Source organism: Triturus cristatus, chromosome 10 (assembly GCF_964204655.1).
Source record: "Triturus cristatus chromosome 10, aTriCri1.1, whole genome shotgun sequence".
Classification (NCBI taxonomy): domain Eukaryota; kingdom Metazoa; phylum Chordata; class Amphibia; order Caudata; family Salamandridae; genus Triturus; species Triturus cristatus.
Genome location: NC_140593.1, coordinates 1,138,451,911 through 1,138,469,507, shown reverse-complemented (window position 1 = coordinate 1,138,469,507; position 17,597 = coordinate 1,138,451,911). Strand labels below are relative to the sequence as shown.

Genomic DNA, 17,597 nt, shown 5'->3' with positions numbered 1-17,597 from the left:
GCCGCCGCTCTGCAGCTGCCTCTGCGCCTGGGCAACGTCCCGGCCCCGCTGTTCCCCCTCACAGCCCGCTCCGCCGCTGCTCGTGCCCGTTGCTGCCCTCCATGATTTCACCCAACGCAAAGTGTCGGCGGCATCGCTCCCAGCAACATCCTAAAGAAACATCACGTGGTTACCGGGCGCCAATCATGGGGCCGCTAGGGGGCCGTTGCTAAGGCTTTGTTTCGTCTGAACATGCCCCGGCCCAGGCTGGGCTGGGAAAGTTTGTATCTCTCGGCGGCTTCACTCTGTTGCTCTCCCCGCCTCGCTCTCAGCCCAAGCCGGGGTAGGAGTGAAGGAACCGCTGTTAGGGCAGCCCAGCCGGGGCAGAAGGGAGGGAAGAGCCGTGGCTAAGGCCGCAGAGCTGCCAGGAATACAGCGGCGCTGTGTCGGCGTCTTGCAGCCGCAGGGCCGGCCGCGCTCTACGAGGAACACAGGCATTCTACACCTGAGCGTTTTCCAAAATCAACACGTAAGGCGCATATTTATTTAGGGGTGTTATATTGCTCACATACGTCGCACAAAGCACTTCCACCAGAAGTTTCTCACTAATGGTTCAAGTTTAACAAGCACACCACCGCCTTTCTCCGAGGCGAAGCAGAAATGCCTCGGAGAAAGGCAGCGGCATTTCCGGATTCGGGGGCGTGTTTTTCTGTTCTCTCTTCTTGCCATTGGCTGGAGGAGATAATTAGAAAAGTTGCAAAAAACACGCCCCAGAATCCGAAAAGGACGGGGCCTGTTCGGAGTGACGAACCTCTTCTCCAATGGCTGGCCAGCATTCAAGAGGCCAGCCAATGGAGAAGAGGGGAGAAGAGGGGCGGGTTCAAGCCCCTCTTCTCCAAGTCATTATCTCTCGCCAGCGAGACTGCGCAAGCGCAGCCTTCGCTAGCCGAGACCTAAAAACACCAGGTCTACTGTGAAACGAGCATCTAACCTCATGCTAAATGACCCCACACTTGCACAAAATTACAGTCTGAGCACCGAAAGGTCTGCTAGCTCCTGGTCCGTTATTTCTACCCTTTTAGTAGTAGGTAGATCGCCAACCAGTCACCTTTTGTGACGAACGTGACCCCAGCCTTCTTAGCACAAGAGGGTTGTAATCCGGAGCCATTGGCCAGCCCAAGAGACAGCCTCCAACAGTTCAGCTCTCTGTTGAGACCACTTTGCCAGCATCCCAACATGCCTTGGTGGTGTGGGTTGTGGCACCTTTGTCGTACCACAAATTTAAACTTCATGCTCGGTAGCATTGCTGGCACTACGTGAAATGGTCTTGACGGGCTTGGCTTGGTTCCACTAGCATGCTTCACGGCTGCCATGTGCATTACTACAGCAATCAATCTAAAAAAACAATGTCCGCCTTCCAGACTCATCCAGCGTGTGCCTTCGGTGAGAGGCTGAGGAATACATTCTGGGGATGGCTGCCATTTAGGGCCTTCTGATAGAAATGGATTTGGTATGAAAGCATCACGGACCTTCAGCATGCACTACTCAGGGTCCCGAACCGCCGTTCTGCCACAATTCTGCCAATACCTTGGGTACCACTGTGGGCATAAAGCTCTGTGCTTACTCCAGTTGTACCATCTGCGGCAACTGGACTACAGCAGCCAGGTATCCCTACCACCTATGTTCCTGCCTTCACAGACGTTAACCTGGGGCGACGCTGGAGAAGAAAGCACCATTCACAGTGCTTAAATTCTGGTAGTAGGTTTGTTTGTTTTTTCTGAGTTTTATATAGCGCGAACTTGATCAAAAGGTATCAGAGCGTTTTATATGAGAACCAGTTGAGTTACATAAGGACACATTATTTTTTTGTTTGTTAGGCATGGGGAGATTAAGTGATTTGCCCAGAATCAGGGTGTTTGAGCGTTGTTGCCAAGATTTGAACCCGGTTCCCCAGATTTGAGGTTGACCGCCCTAGCCGTTAGGCCACATCCTCTCCCAAGTTGGTACCCGCATGCATTTCTTTGGGATCAGGATTACTTTTTCATCATCTGACTTTGACCCAGAGCCAGAGAGAAAAGGGAGGAAGAGAAAAAAAAATAGGAATCAGTGACAGCGAGAATGCAGCGATGAAAATGAACCCCCAAGAATGGGATTGAGACCGGAAGAGTAAGGTGGTGGAAGAAAGAGGCTTGAGTATTTATAGATGTGTTCTCTAGAGCGGGCCGTTGCTCCTTTGAGATAGATCGGCACTATATCAGTTCCCCAGAAGGCGGCGCTGCCAACTTGTGCGACCATTGGGGAAAGCGATGAGTGTCAATGTGTGAGGGCCATAGGGGTGCTTTAACAGCAGCGTAGCAAGGAAGCCACGGGCTCCGGCAGGCAAGGGAGATCGTCTTTGATTGTTTTTAGGCACCTGCTGCATCAATGCTAGCTCCGCCCCTGTGCTCTAGTCATGTGTCTGCTGAATTAAATTTACGCTGGTCAGTGATTGAGAAGGATGGGAGGCAGTTAGCGCTACGCTTGAGCGTCCACACCACCACCTGCTACTTTCCAAGGATGTGCATTATGACGAGGGGTGGTCTTGGCTGGGTGGTGTAGTGTTGTGCTGGTTGGTAATGACAGAACCTTTGTGGCTCCTGATGGACTTCATAGAACTGTGATATAAGCATTAGAGCATAGAGAAGTTAATGCAGGTTTAGAATGTTGAGTTCATGGTTACACGCAGAAGAATAAAGACGTGTTATACTAAGTTCCGTTTGTGGAGTAGTCATCGGTGATTACATGGGCTGGGGAGGACGCTACAACTGGCAACGAGAAGGGAATAAGTAATCCGAAGATCGACAGTGCTCTCCTAGGGAATTTGCCGTGGTCCAGGAAATTGCTTGTGCGTGCCACGTGTGCCACGTGTGCCTCCGAAGTGTAGAATTGACGTCTGAAGTATGTGGAGTCAAAGAGCAGCCCCAGTTCTGTGTAAAGCATTTGAAGATAATGAAAGCTTCACTGCAAAGTCTACACATCAGTCGCTGAGAGCCTGCTGGGAAGGCCGCTCAAAGAAGTACTGCGCTACTACGCAACTCAAAGCCATACATTCATACGGAGTCATAACCCTGCGAACAGAAGCGCTGCGAGGCAGAGAGCAATCAGGTGTCAGACCACACAAAGAGACGCTTAACTTCAAAGTGATACATGATATGGTCATTTGCTTACCAGTACTGAGTAAAGGGATTCATCATGTCACAGCGCTGGAGGGAGTGACAACAGAGAAAGCAACCGAGGTAGTGTTTGCAGAGCTGTATATATCCGAAGCGGCCCCCCATCAAAGCTGCCGAGTGGGGATCAGAACAACTCCAAAGGTCTCTGAAGTTCAAAGGGCCGAGAGCGGCGATTGGAATCGTGAAAATTCACTTTCCCAATTGAGACCGAGAAAGGGGTCACATTTCCTGTCATTATCAAAGATGATCCGGAGGCCAGCATGTTGCAAGGCCACAGAGATGGTGTGCATAAACAAGATCACCAAGCAGCTTCGGAGAAGTATACTCTCCACGTCAGTAAGTTTCACCAATGGTTACAATGCTGCTGCCTTCTTGAAACCACCGCTGCCATTCGAAACCGCCAAAAAGTTGAATACTGGAAACAGATGGACTACCAGGATAGAGACATTTGATGATTTCATTGATGCGACTAAGAAGCTGATAACAAAAAGATGATCTCTTGCTGGTGAAGGTGTAAAAGTCATGAAGAAATCGCCGTGAGCTGATGAAATTACATGCCGTCAAATCAGAGCAGCTTTGAATCTCAAGTTAAATCCAATGGCAAATGTAGGTTAGGGAAGGTACATCTTCAATCAAGAAAGACAGAAAGTTGGTGAGACCATCAACGAATTTGTTGAGAGACTGGATACGCTCAAACACTAAGTTCAATGAATTTAATTATGAGAAAGCTATATGCCTCAGAGTGATTGATCTATCGATGCTTGTCAGATTCATTCAGATGACGGAATGATGAAAGAAACTCTTAGTCTGTAGCAAGTTCTCATGGCTGCCACAGCTGAAGAGCATGCTGATCGACAAGCTTCTGACATGAAGGCCGGAGGTGCCCAGAATGAGTCAGTCATGAATGTGAGAAATAAGCTAAAGCGCAAGGCCGAGGAACATCGAGTGAATTCTCCACAGAAAAAGAAGTTGTGCTTCAGATGTATATTTTCATTTCCACACGAAGGCGGATGTCCCACCATTGGGCAGATCTGCAATGGCTGTAGAAAGGGGAACCATTTTGTGACGGTGTGCAAGGCAAAGAAAAAAAGTACGTGCATCATGACACAAAGATGATAAAATGGCCACCCAAAGTGACATTCGACGCCCACCCATAAGGCCAAATGACCGCATAAACTGAGGCAAATGGACAATGAAGTTCATCGACATCTAAATCTTCTCAAACAGCTCTTCCATATCAATATCAATTTAAAGTGAAGAAGATTGTTGTGCTATGTCGCTGTTTACCTCAGAAAAGCATGTGCATTTTGGAGTGGCCACCTGTGAGGAAAAACCGGGTCCAAGAGAAGCCATCCCGACAGAGCACCAAAGTCATACAAACGTTGCTTGAAGATCACAGTCAATGGTTGTTCAATACCTTTCCTTATCGATAGTGGTGCACCAATAAATATTATGCCTTAGGAGTGATATAATGAACTTTCCCCATATCACAACTTACACCATCGAAAACTAAAGTATATACGTGGACCACATCGATGCTACTAAAAAGTCAAGGTTCATTTGTACAATGATGAAGCATAAGAAAACCAAAGTACATACACCGATTCATTTACTTCAAGGTACGATGTCAAGCGCCTGTTTCCTCAGCTTCAGCCCAGCTGCTGATATGGGACTGATATCCATGAATTAGAACATGAATGCTCATCACAAAATAGTAGGTCAGTTCCCTTTGTTGTTTTATGGGTTGGTAAAACTCAAAACTATGAAGGTCCAATTACACATTAATGAAGATGTCTGTTCTATTATTCAAAGACACAGACAGGAGGGTGGTGGGGAGAGGTGGTTAATTCAAAAAGTTGTTGGTAATGTTGTGTTGACATTAGAACATGTAAGAACCGCGGAGATGTAAAATGCTAACTATTATTGATGACATCTACAGATACTGATGTAATATGGTTATCAAAATGCCAATAAAATATATATTTTTAATAAAACAGATATTTGAAGTGGTCCATGAAGGATATCATGGAACTGTTATCGCCAAAGAGAATTAAAGGCCTGTCATCTATGTAACTGTCATCCAAAACTACTGAACACCAGTTAAACATGTCAGAGTTACCAATGCATGCATGGGAATGCATTGTAGCGGACTTCTTCGGTCCTCTTGGAAACAGACATCACTTGAAGAGGATTGTTGATTAATATTCCTGTTTTCCATTGATCGAAGATCTCTATCTATCACTCAAGAATGTGTCATTGAGAGAGTAAATGGCATCTTCGCGACCTGGGGTGTTCTGGCGATCTTAAAGTCTGACAACGGCCCACATTTCCACAGTTGAGAGTTTTGAGATGTTCTTGGTCATCTTAATGTGAAGCATCAGATGAGCACACCAGTTTGGCCATAGGCCAATGGCCTTGTTGAGTACTCTAAAGAAAGCTGTCCAGCGTTCTGTTCTAGAGAAACTTGACCTTAAAGCTGTCTTTTATTCCACTCTATGAGCCTATAGCTGACCCCTCACTCGACCACAGGTGGAAGCACTTCAACTTTGATGTTTGGGAGACCCATGACGACCAAGTTAGCTCAATGGACCAACAGAAGAGCAAATACGGAGGAAGAAACACGCATGAAAGTCTTGGATCGAAAAAGAAAAATTAAAGCTTATGCGGACAACCGTCGACCTGCAAGAGATGTCACGTTTACGAGATGAGATCGAGCGTTTGTTCGTCAGCATAGAAAATGAAAGTCTGATGCTCCTTTTGATGCTGAACCATTTCATGTTATGTCTAGCAAAGGACACATGATGACTGCCCAAGGTGCTTGGAAGCCCATTACGCAAGACTCCTTGCAGTTCTGACATGTGGCTCATCCCTCGTCAGGCACTGATGTCATTGAACGGACAAGGGAAGAACCACTGACTGCTGCTGTTTCTCCATCACCCACACCAGTTATGGACATTTCTACTGCCTGTACCCAGCTTCTGAAGACACAGTCGGGATGTGTGATTCAAGCGCTACGCAGCCTCATTAAAGAGCTCTACTGCTATAGATTTGTAAAAAAAAAAAGTTTGTTTTATTTAACAGAAGGGGACGATGTAGTGTTGTGTGAGCTTGTAAGGACGTAACTCTGTGACTCCTGGTAGACTCTGTTGAAATGTGACATGAGCATTAGAGTGTAGTGAACTGAATGCAGAGTTTGCGTTACACGCTGAAGAATAATGATGCGTTACACTAAGCCCTGTGTGTGGCGTATTGATTGGCAAGTACCCAGGCTGGGGAGACGTCACAGGTGACAGTGTCAAGTGCTTGGAGACAGCCAGGCACTCCTAGCTCTCAATCTATGGAGGTGAAGGACGGTCTCTTGTCTGTGAGGCGGGCCGCAAGGAGCATGGTGGTCCTCTCTGGAGGTGTCCACTTGTAACATGTACTCACGGTGTTGAAGTGGCCGCATTCTTTGCCGTTTTTACTTTTGTAAGTGCATCTTCGTGCGCCTCCCTTGGAGTGAAGGCATGACGCCCCTGCATTTGCAGGCACCCCAACTAAGTCGACCAGTCTGCAGATCCTGAGCTCCTCCGAACTCCATGGGCTCTGCAGCACAGGTGATGGTTTTCCTTCGTGCGCCTCCGTTTCCTACTGTTCTGGGCATGCACCTGCGTGCACAGTCTTATATGTGTTCAAACTTGTTGTTATTTGGGGGAGCGCCATGTTGTAGCCCGCTGCTATAAGGAACGCTCCTCGACCTATGTGGGTCAGTTGGGGCTTTCTTGCCAATGTGCGGTCACGTATGCGGGCTCCTTTACTTACGTAAATAAAACCTTCGTTTTCACATATTCCCTGTTTGTCGTGTCATCATTGCACCCCTTCTGTTAATAGCTAGAGAGGATCGTAGATAAAACGTTTGCATTCTACATCCAGAAATTTAGCATCAGTGAAGAGGGTTGGATTGGTAAGAGGGGCACTCGGGCATTGGGCCGGTATCTGAGATGCAGCGGTGGGCCACTTTTTTGGCCAACATGGTGATGGATTAGACTGTGTCTCTGCTGTTCAGATGCTGCCAGTGGCCCAGTGGGGGCCTGAGCGGCCTTTCTGGTGGCAGGTGGGCCTCTGTTACCTCCCTTTAACCAGCGGGCAGAGGTGTTATTCCCGTTCTCTTTCTGGGCCGGCCAATGTATGTCTACAGATTGGGCGGGGGCGGGGGCTGAGCAAAAGTGGCCTCACATATTCAGGTGTGCTTCCCCATTGCGAACTAATCCGAGTGCAAAGAGTCCTGGAAACATTTGCATTTTTTTTTTATCTCAGTGAAGTTAAAAAAAACATGCTTGAAACACCCCCCCCCCCCTTCTTTTCATAGTACTAAAAACACTGCACCAATCTTTTCGGAAAAGGCACACTCCGCAAATGTGGGGCGCCTTTTTAGGCTGCCCGGCCCCGGGCCTCGGGCCTATTTCTGATCCCAATCCAACCCTGTCGGTGAACGTAAGTGACGCCTTACAGCATCGCTGTGAGTCCCGCTTGCTCGCAGCCCAAACAACTAGGCCCTGTTTCCCAACCGCAGACGCCCCGCCCCAGTTAGGCCAGACATCCTGCGGCTGGACCCAGCTCCCACAGGCTGCAGGTAGGGTGGGGAGGCGGAGGGGCTGGGGGGGGGGGGGGGGGTATGGGAGCTGTAACCCTGTAACAGTGTGTGGTGGTCCGAAGCTCTGCGATGGCGGAATGATAGAAAGAGGCACGGGGAACGTTGGGGTATATTACGGGTGCTTTCGGCCAGGCAAGGGGTGTGGCTCTTTAAAAGGGACAGCAGTTCACCCACTCCCTCTTGGCCCGTCGGGGCTGAAGGAAGGTTTTCCCACTTCCACAAAGGGCTGGCAAAGACGAATTAAAATTCAAGAACTCGGCACTTGGTAAAGTTTTACAAAACTCTGCAAGCCTATAGGGCTGGGGTAAGGAGAGAAGAAACAGGGAGGGCTACCCCAAGTAACATTTCAAGCTCTAATACTGGGCTGAAATCGAGGCAGAGGCGGGACGGGGGCATGGAGGGGGGGGGGGGGGGGAGGTTAAACTGCTTCCTAGAATGATAACAAGCTAGAGCCAGCCGGCGACATTTGTTTTCAGGACTCTTCCTCCACCCTGACTTTTCCGTGGGAGGAATGCAGGTATGTATGTGCCTGCGGCGCCACCCGCTATAGAGATGGGGGAGGGGAGTGCAATGGGGAGAGAGGGGCGATGCTGCCTCTCTGGTGAGAACAGCCAGGGTAAACAAACAGATTAGCATTTCACAGAAAAGAAATCATGACGGCAAATTCCATTTGTTCTGTCCTCATTGAAACAAATGTCCCTCGTCGTTTCCTGGAATTCATTTCCGGGTCCTTCCTGGTGTCACGCGAGGCGCATCGGAGAGGTAGGGAGGCCTGATGAACAAATGAGCGGGGCGCCTGCTGGGGGGTGCCTTCTACTGCCAGCGGGGACGTGCTCTGCACGGCTCACGGGCTCGAGCCGTGATCCACGCGCTGCCAATGACTGTGCCCATGAAACAGCGCTATGGTGTATACAAGGGATCACTGTCTGTGCCCATTGGAACACAGTGCCACGCCGGAACTGATGCGCAGGCGCTTAGTCTTCCCATGAAACAGGCATGAATGCAGGAGCATGCATCTAACGTGCCCATTAAACAGACACGTCAGAATTCAGATGCCTGCGGGTTACCGTGCTCATGAAACACAGATCCACGCCGGAACTGATGTGCAACTGATTCTCCCCATGAAACAGGCACGAATCAGAATGCAGGAGCATGTGCCTAATGTATGAAACAGACACATGTCAGAATTCATATGCATGCGGGCACTGTGCCCATGAAACACAGATCCATGCTAGAACTCACCTGCAGGCGGCGCTCCATGTGCCCTTGGAACAGACACATGTCAGAATTCAGATGCATGCGGGCACTGTGCCCATGAAACACAGACATGTCAGAATGCAGGTGCAAGTATGAGGGAGGGGAGTTGGCCTAACGGCTAGGGCGCTCGACCGGGGAACTGGGTTCGAGTCTTGGTAATGACGCCGAACATCCTGTGATTCTTGGTAATGACGCCGAACATCCTGTGATTCTGGGCAAATCACCTAAACTCCCCGAGCGTAACAAAAAATGAATGTGTGTCCTCATGTAACGTAACTGATGCTATGTAAAGCGCTCTGATACCTGATTGGATTCGGGTCAAGTTCGAGCTATATAAAACTCTGCAAAAAAAAAAAAAAGAAGTATGTACTATACCAAAAAAGAACACTCCAGAATTCATGTACAGCCATTCATTGTGCTCATGAAACACAGGTGTTTGTCAAAACTGAGGTGCGTCTACTGACCATGCCATGAAATACAAACGAATTCCATTGTATGGAAGACAGCACCCGTAAGACTCCAGAATTGAGGGCATTCTCTTACCACAAGGTAAAACAGCATTCCCAAACCTTTTAGAACAACAAACCTTCGTGACCCCCCTATCTTAAATGGACATGAGGCAGGCAATGTTTTAATATAATTAAAGCATCACGCGATGCTTTAATTATATTAAAAAATTATAATATATTAAAACACATGTTCACACCACAGAATTGAGGGGACCCTCTTACCATACCGTAAAACACAGCTTCGCACCACAGAATTGAGGTCCATCCTCTTACCATACCGTAAACCACAGCTTCGCACCCCCAAATTTAGGTCCATCCTCTTACCATACCGTAAACCACAGCTTCATGCCACATAATTGAGGTGCATCCTCTTACCATACTGTAAAACACCGCTTCATGCCACAGAATTGAGGTTCATCCTCCTACCATACTGTAAAACAAAGCTTCACACCACAGAATTGAGGGCACCCTCTTACCATACCGTAAAGCACAGCTTAACACCCCAAATTGTAGGTCCATCCTCTTACCATACTGTAAACCACAACTTCACACCATCCACAGAATTGAGGTCCATCCTCTTACCATACCATAAAACACAGCTTCACACAACAGAATGGAGGTCGATCTTCTTACCATACTGTAAAACAGAGCTTCACACCCCAAAATTGAGGGCATTCTCTTACCATACCGTAAAACCTAGCTTTACACAACAGAATTGAGGTCTATCCTCTTACCATGCCTCAAAACATAGCTTCACACCCCTGAATTTAGGTCCATCCTCTTACCATATCGTAAAGCACAGCTTCACACAAAAGAATTGAGGACCATCCTCTTACCATGCCTTGAAACACAGCTTCAAACGCCGTAATTGAGGTCCATCTTCATACCATACCGTAAAGCACAGCTTCACACTCCAGAAATGAGGTGCAACCTCGCATCATGCCGTAAAACACAGCTTCACACAACAGAATCGAGGTCCATCCTCTTACCATGCCTTAAAATACAGCTTCAAACGCCGTAATTGAGGTCCATCTTCATACCATACCGTAAAGCACAGCTTCACACTCCAGAATTGAGGTGCAACCTCGCATCATGCCGTAAAACACAGCTTCACACAACAGAATTGAGGACCATCCTCTTACCATGCCTTAAAACACAGCTTCAAACGCCGTAATTGAGGTCCATCTTCATACCATACCGTAAAGCACAGCTTCACACTCCAGAAATGAGGTGCAACCTCGCATCATGCCGTAAAACACAGTTTCACACAACAGAATTGAGGACCATCCTCTTACCATGCCTTGAAACACAGCTTCAAACGCCGTAATTGAGGTCCATCTTCTTACCACACCGTCAAGCACAGCTTCACACTCCAGAAATGAGGTGCAACCTCGCATCATGCCGTAAAACACAGCTTCACACAACAGAATCGAGGTCCATCCTCTTACCAGGCCTTAAAACACAGCTTCAAACGCCGTAATTGAGGTCCATCTTCATACCATACCGTAAAGCACAGCTTCACACTCCAGAAATGAGGTGCAACCTCGCATCATGCCGTAAAACACAGCTTCACACAACAGAATCGAGGTCCATCCTCTTACCATGCCTTAAAACACAGCTTCAAACGCCGTAATTGAGGTCCATCTTCATACCATATGTAGGAAGGTGGATATCTGACTATGGTTACCCCCAAATTTTTGCCTAGTGTCTAGCTGGTTTTTCGACTTAGTTGGCCTGAGATCCTGCTATTCAGGATCTCAGCCTGGCTGTTCTCTCTTTAAAATGGACTCCATGTACCCTAGGTACATACCCAATTGGTTGGATCACCCTGTCAGCCCCTGTACCGGTGTACACTAGGTACCCAGGGCATTGGTGTACCCAAGGCCTGCCAGGGGCTGAAGCATGTATTATGCCACCCCAGGCTTGGCCTAACAATTTGACACAACTGGCTGATCACTCAGCTGGGGTAAGTTGGTGTAATCACCTCTTACTAAGGTGTAGTATACCTATACCTAACCTTAAATGGGACACATGGTAACCTATAAGTCACTCCTATGGCAGGCCTTAACAATCCTGAAGGCAGAGTGCTTGGTTCCATGTGAGATGGTGCTCTGGCATGAGCTGAGCCTGTCTGCAGTGGTCGGAACAACTTCCTTCTACTGTTTCCAGATATCGTCATACCATATACTCTTAAGTGCATTATGAACCTCGCGGTTAAATGCTATCTTTGGTTTGGCTTTATCAAAACATGTCGAGTAAGGTGTCATACGAATTGGAATACTAACCCCTCGCCAACTCTGGCGACGGGGTTAGCATTCCACCCTTCTAGAGGGACACGACATGTACAGTACCTGAAACCCGGGTAAAATCAGACATAGCCTCAGCTCCACAAAATGGATGCTGCCACCACAGACACAAGTCTGCCCTCCTGCTGCTGGGAGTCCTTCCAGCTTGGGAGGTGTGGACAAAGGGTTTCCTGCCAGGGGAGGTGCGTGCACCACCCCAGACAGGATTTTGTGTATTGGTCAGGTAGGGCTTGAAAGAAACCAGACATGCCTGTGGCTCACAAGGAGCCTCGGTGCATATGCCAGTTCAAACCGGTCCTGGGGCACACCAGTCCCGGGGCGAGCTGGACAAAGGATTGGGGGTGTAACCACCCCCCTTCCTGGTCCCACCCATAGGGAGGGACCTAGCAGGTAGTCCGGTCCCTAGAATCCGCTTAAAGGTAGGAGCTGTGTCCTAAGACTTCAGACATCCTGGAATCAACTTAACACTAAGAAGAAGACGGGAACTTCGACGCTCTGCTGCACAGAGGACTGAAGCCAATCTCCCCTGTGGTCAGGGAGTGACCACCTTGCTAACGCAAGCACCATCCAGCGAATCAACGTCTGCTTTGCCGCTGCCTCCCGCCGGAGCCCGAGCCCAGAGACTGACAAGACCTGGACCTCCAGACCTCTCACCGCCCGATCCACAGTCCCTGAAAAGAGGAGACCCGTGGAGGCACCGAGACATGTGGAGCCAGCCATCTTGGAACGACTACGACAAGCTGACAAGTGCAACAACCGAGGCTCCCTCCAAGTTGTGCTTTGGGATCTGAGAAGCCCAACACCCGAGCAGCATCTGCACCAAAGGTGAGCCCTCCAGCATCTCCACGATCTGCGTGGGGCCCTTCTGCATTTTGCCACTCGACGCGCCTAACCGGTTGCTGGCCCGCTGGCTAGTAGCCATCTTGGCGACGAACTTCAAGAAATACACCGCTGGTCTGGTTGCTCCAGACTGGCCCTTGCTCCCCTCCAAAGGAGCAGTCCTTCTGACCTTGCTGGTCAGAACCATCAGCTTATTTCCTTTTCCTACAACAATTGCTTTTGCCAAGGCTTGTTTGCTTCGATCAAGTCGCCGACACCGCCGACAGCGAGAGCCTGCGTGGGACAGCTCGTGACTTGACTCCTGGACGTCGTCGACCTCCAGGGACCACGTGGCTGCAGAGACAAGCTACACCTTTCTTCTTGTTTGCACCCGACATTGCCTGGTACCCACCTGGTGCCACGCTGGTCACTGGCTAGTGACTGTGAACACTGTCCCCTCTGCTTACAGGTCTTCAACATCTCCGATCCACTCTTGGATCCACTGCATCTCTCCCGGACCGACCGCCTGCAGCATCTTTGTCTTCAGGCTCCACGGAACAGATAGAAGAAACCCGACGCACTTCGAGGCCTATGCACCCGCTTCCTGTGGGTGAGGTAAAGCTGGCACACCTGTGCCCAAGTGTAGTATTACATCTCTAGTGCCTGTGTTCCAAATCTTGAGTTCCTAGTCCATCCGGAAGATCCTCTTTGCAGTAACTTTGTACTTTTTACGCACCCATTGAAACCTATGGGAGCACGCGTGTGACTATTTGCTCTGCACACGCCACCCGTGGACCTCCTGGTCACTAACTGAAGTTAGCTCCTTGTAGGCCCAGCGATTCTAGAGGCCCTAGGCCTTTTCCCTTTTCTGTTCGTGGTACTTATACCACTATTTTAGTATATGGTTCGAGTGGCCACCAGGGCCTATCCATATAAAGTGCAACTTCTGTGTATTCTACTGTAATCTTGTTTGACGATTTGTGCTCCTGTGCTCATAAAGAGACTAGGGGTTACTTTGAGAAATAAATACATATATATTTTGAATATATATCTGTGTGGTGTCCTTTCATTGGTATAAAAGGGGGTTGCATTTGGTAAAACAGCTGGCTTAACACGTTTCAAGAGTTTAGCCTCAAAGACTGCTTAGCCTACGCTACCACTAGGGCAGCTAGTCCGAAAAGGTTGACTTACAACCACACCATAAGGGTTGCTTGGCATGGTACAAGGTGATCACTTTAACTAGTGAGCATCATATACCAGGCCAACTTCTCACATTGGTGAGCAGCGGTTGGATTTGAGCTTGCTGTGTTTTACCATTGTAATCTCTTGGTTACCAATTGAAAGATCACATAGGTACCTGTAGGTACATATAAAACAAGATTAGATATACATAAGTTCTACTGAACTTAGTTGTTGTAGAGCAAAGGGAGTAGCACACCCTGACTACAACTACTAGATAGGTTTAGTAGGAAAACCCAAGTGTAGGTAGATTGCAACACCTCCACCCACACTTAAGAGCAATGGCCGGGGCAGAGGGGTCCACTGTACCCATCTCTGTTGAGAGTGACCCCCAGAGGGCACCATCCAGCTTTGCTACCCTTAATCAGAATGAGCTCAGGCATTTGGCAACTCTTAGAGGCCTTAAACAGCCCAAGAACCCTACCTCTGCTGAGCTCAGAGAACTCTTACAGAATGATGAGAATCAGAGAGAACTCAAGAAAGCTTCCCAGTTAGCCCCCTTAGGGTCAGGAACAGGAGGCCCCCCTTCTGAAGATGCTACAGAGGTACCCAGTACCAATAGCCATCCCTTAGATGAGAATCATACTACAGGGGAGGAAAGTGGTGAGGATACAGAAAGTAGTGATGATGAAGGGAGAACTAGCCCAGTGCCAAGTGTTATACTTGGCCCAGCTAAACTAAGGCTATTGGGGACTGACAGTGGGTTCACCCCATTGGATCTCCCCAGTGGACTTAACACAGGGCTTGGAAGGCAAAGGAATCGCTCAGGTGACTCCAATGCTTCCCATGGCTCTAGAGGCTCTCAAGGTCACTCCAGAAGGAGACTGACCACCCCTCAGAGGAGGGAACATGAGGCCAGAATGCAGGAAGCCCAGCTGAGGATCAGGAAGCAGGAGCTAGAAGTAGCCCTGATGGAAGAAAAACTGAGGAAGGCTAGGCAACCTAGAGAGAGTGGGTCTATACCCACTGGTGGCAGCATTGTCCCTAAGGGCAAAGATAGGGTCTTTGATAATAGGAACCTGTCTAAGGTTGTGCCCCCCTACAAAAGTGGGGATGACATCCACAAATGTATGACTGCTCTTGAGAGAGCCTGCAAAGTACAGCAGGTTCCTGAAGACCAGTGGGCAGCAATCCTCTGGCTCTCCTTTGAAGGAAGAGGCAGAGACAGACTCCTCACTGTTAGGGAGGAGGATGTCAGAAACTACAGAGTCCTGAAGAGTGTCCTAGTTGATGGGTTAGGCTTAACCACTGAACAGTACAGGTTAATGTTCAGAGACACCCAGAAGACACAGACTCAGGACTGGTCTGAATATGTTGAATGTGCCACTAAGGCTTTGGAGGGTTGGTTGCTGGGAAGTAAGGTATCTGATTATACAGGATTGTACAATTTGATGATGAGAGAACAGATTTTAAGTAACTGTCAAAACCAGCTCCTCCATCAACACCTGGTAGACTCAGATTTGACCTCTCCCCAAGAATTGGGAAAGAGGGCAGATAAATGGGTCAGGACCAGGATCAGGCCTAAGAATCAGGGTGGTGACCAAAAGAAAGATACCACCAAACCTCAAGAGAAGGGAGGGGATAAGGCAAAAGAGAAATCTTCCTCAGGGCCCCAAAACTCCACACAGGGTGGTGGGTCCCAAGCTCCCTCCTCTACCACAGGTAAAAAGCCCTACTGCCATGAGTGTAAAACTCCTGGGCATTGGAAAACTGACAGCAGTTGCCCAAGGGCTACAAACAAAACTGTTCCTCCAATTACTCCTGTCACACCACCTATTACTGTCAGCAGTAATCCCCCAGGTGGTGGGAGTGCCCCCAAAAATTTGGGTGGGTTTACTTGGGGAACACAGGGGGACCCTGGCTTAGCCAATTCCCCTGCAGCAGATACTCTTGTCTGTGATGGTGGCATGGGGTTTGCCAACTTCACTGCCTGTCCCAACACTTTGGGTAGGTACAGACAGGAGCCCTACATCAATGGTACAAAAGCTGAGGCCTACAGAGACACTGGAGCTAGCATCACCATGGTGGCCCATTGGCTAGTTCCCTCTGAGCAGCTTTTGCCTGGTTTCTCCTACCAGGTGACCAACATTGATGGCAAACAGAACAGTCATCCCATGGCAGAGGTATGTCTCAGCTGGGGAGGTGTCACTGGCCCTAAAAGGGTGGCAGTGTCCCCAACCTTGCCTGTAGACTGCTTACTGGGGAATGACTTAGAACTCTCAGCTTGGGCTGGAGTTGAACAAGACACCCATTCCAAAATGGTAGGCCTTTCACAAAAGGGTAGTGGGGTTGTGCCATTCACAACCCCTGTCCAAATAGATTTCCTCCCTGGAAAGGTTGGAAGGGCAGTGGTAGCCACAGCCCAGGCACAGACAGACTTCCCTGTAGAGACTGGCAGAGCTGTGACAGTCACAGCTCAAACACAAACTGAGTGCCCCCCTGAAAAGGTTGGCAAGGCTGTAATGGTCTCAGCCTATACTCAGACTGACATAGGTGTAGTGAAGCCTGAAACTATGGATCACTCCACACAAACAGAGAGTAGTGGGGAGGAAGAAAAGTCTCCCTCTCCCCAGACATTAGGAAAAAGTCAGCCTCCTCAGGGAGCTGACCTCACCCCTTGTGAAGGAACTGCCCCAGAGGTAGCCAGGCCTGGCCTGGCAGAGCCTCTGATGTCAGTGGCCCCTTCCAAGGTGGGACCCAGTCTGGTGCAGGTAGCCTGCCTCTCTCTACCCTGCCTCAGTCAGCCCAGGGCTGCAGAGGTCAGGGAGGCCAGTGGACCCCAAGAGGGCCCCTGTCCACAAGAACCCCCCCATCAAAAGAATGAGGATTGCCTGGCTAGTAGCCCTAGTCAGGTAATGGGTAAACACATTCCTGAGGGATCTCCTTTACAGGTAGTTAGGGACCTCCCCCAGAGGGATTCTGTTGGGTACAGGCAAACATGGGACCTTAGGGCCCCAGACCTGACCTGACCCTCCAGTAAGCCCACAAAAGGGACCCAGCCTCCAGCTTTAGGTAGCCAGAGGCTGACCCTGAGAGCACAGTGCAACTCAGTTAAGGAGAGAAAGGCATCCATGGTGGAGGAGGATTGGAGGAAGGTGAGGCCTCACTTTGAGGACACTCACTTCAGTACTCCATCTCAACACCAGCCTTTTACTTTGCCAAGACACACCAAAGGTAGAGATTCCCTATGGTGGAGACCCTCTGATACCCTTAGGGTGAGGGATTGCCTAGTGGACCATGAGACAGGGGGTAACCATGCCAGTGCTGGTTCCTCCTTATATGGCCACTTGGGCAATATAGGCTTACCTGGTCAAGGTCAGCCTTATCTCCCTTCGTTTGGGGGGGGGTTGTGTAGGAAGGTGGATATCTGACTATGGTTACCCCCAAATTTTTGCCTAGTGTCTAGCTGGTTTTTCGACTTAGTTGGCCTGAGATCCTGCTATTCAGGATCTCAGCCTGGCTGTTCTCTCTTTAAAATGGACTCCATGTACCCTAGGTACATACCCAATTGGTTGGATCACCCTGTCAGCCCCTGTACCGGTGTACACTAGGTACCCAGGGCATTGGTGTACCCAAGGCCTGCCAGGGGCTGAAGCATGTATTATGCCACCCCAGGCTTGGCCTAACAATTTGACACAACTGG

General features: G+C 49.2%; 1 protein-coding gene and 1 long non-coding RNA gene across 3 annotated transcripts in view; one reads left to right on the top strand and one right to left on the bottom strand.

The window, feature by feature from the left end:
• PRKCB (protein kinase C beta) overlaps positions 1-17,597 on the bottom strand; it is a 1,047,370-nt gene that overhangs the window by 978,676 nt on the left and 51,097 nt on the right. The window lies entirely within an intron of this gene.
• LOC146796757 (uncharacterized) overlaps positions 7,750-17,597 on the top strand; it is an 82,527-nt gene continuing 72,679 nt past the window's right edge. The window contains exon 1 of the long non-coding RNA XR_014969667.1: positions 7,750-7,803. This is a non-coding gene — a long non-coding RNA (uncharacterized LOC146796757). The remainder of the gene's footprint in view (positions 7,804-17,597) is intronic.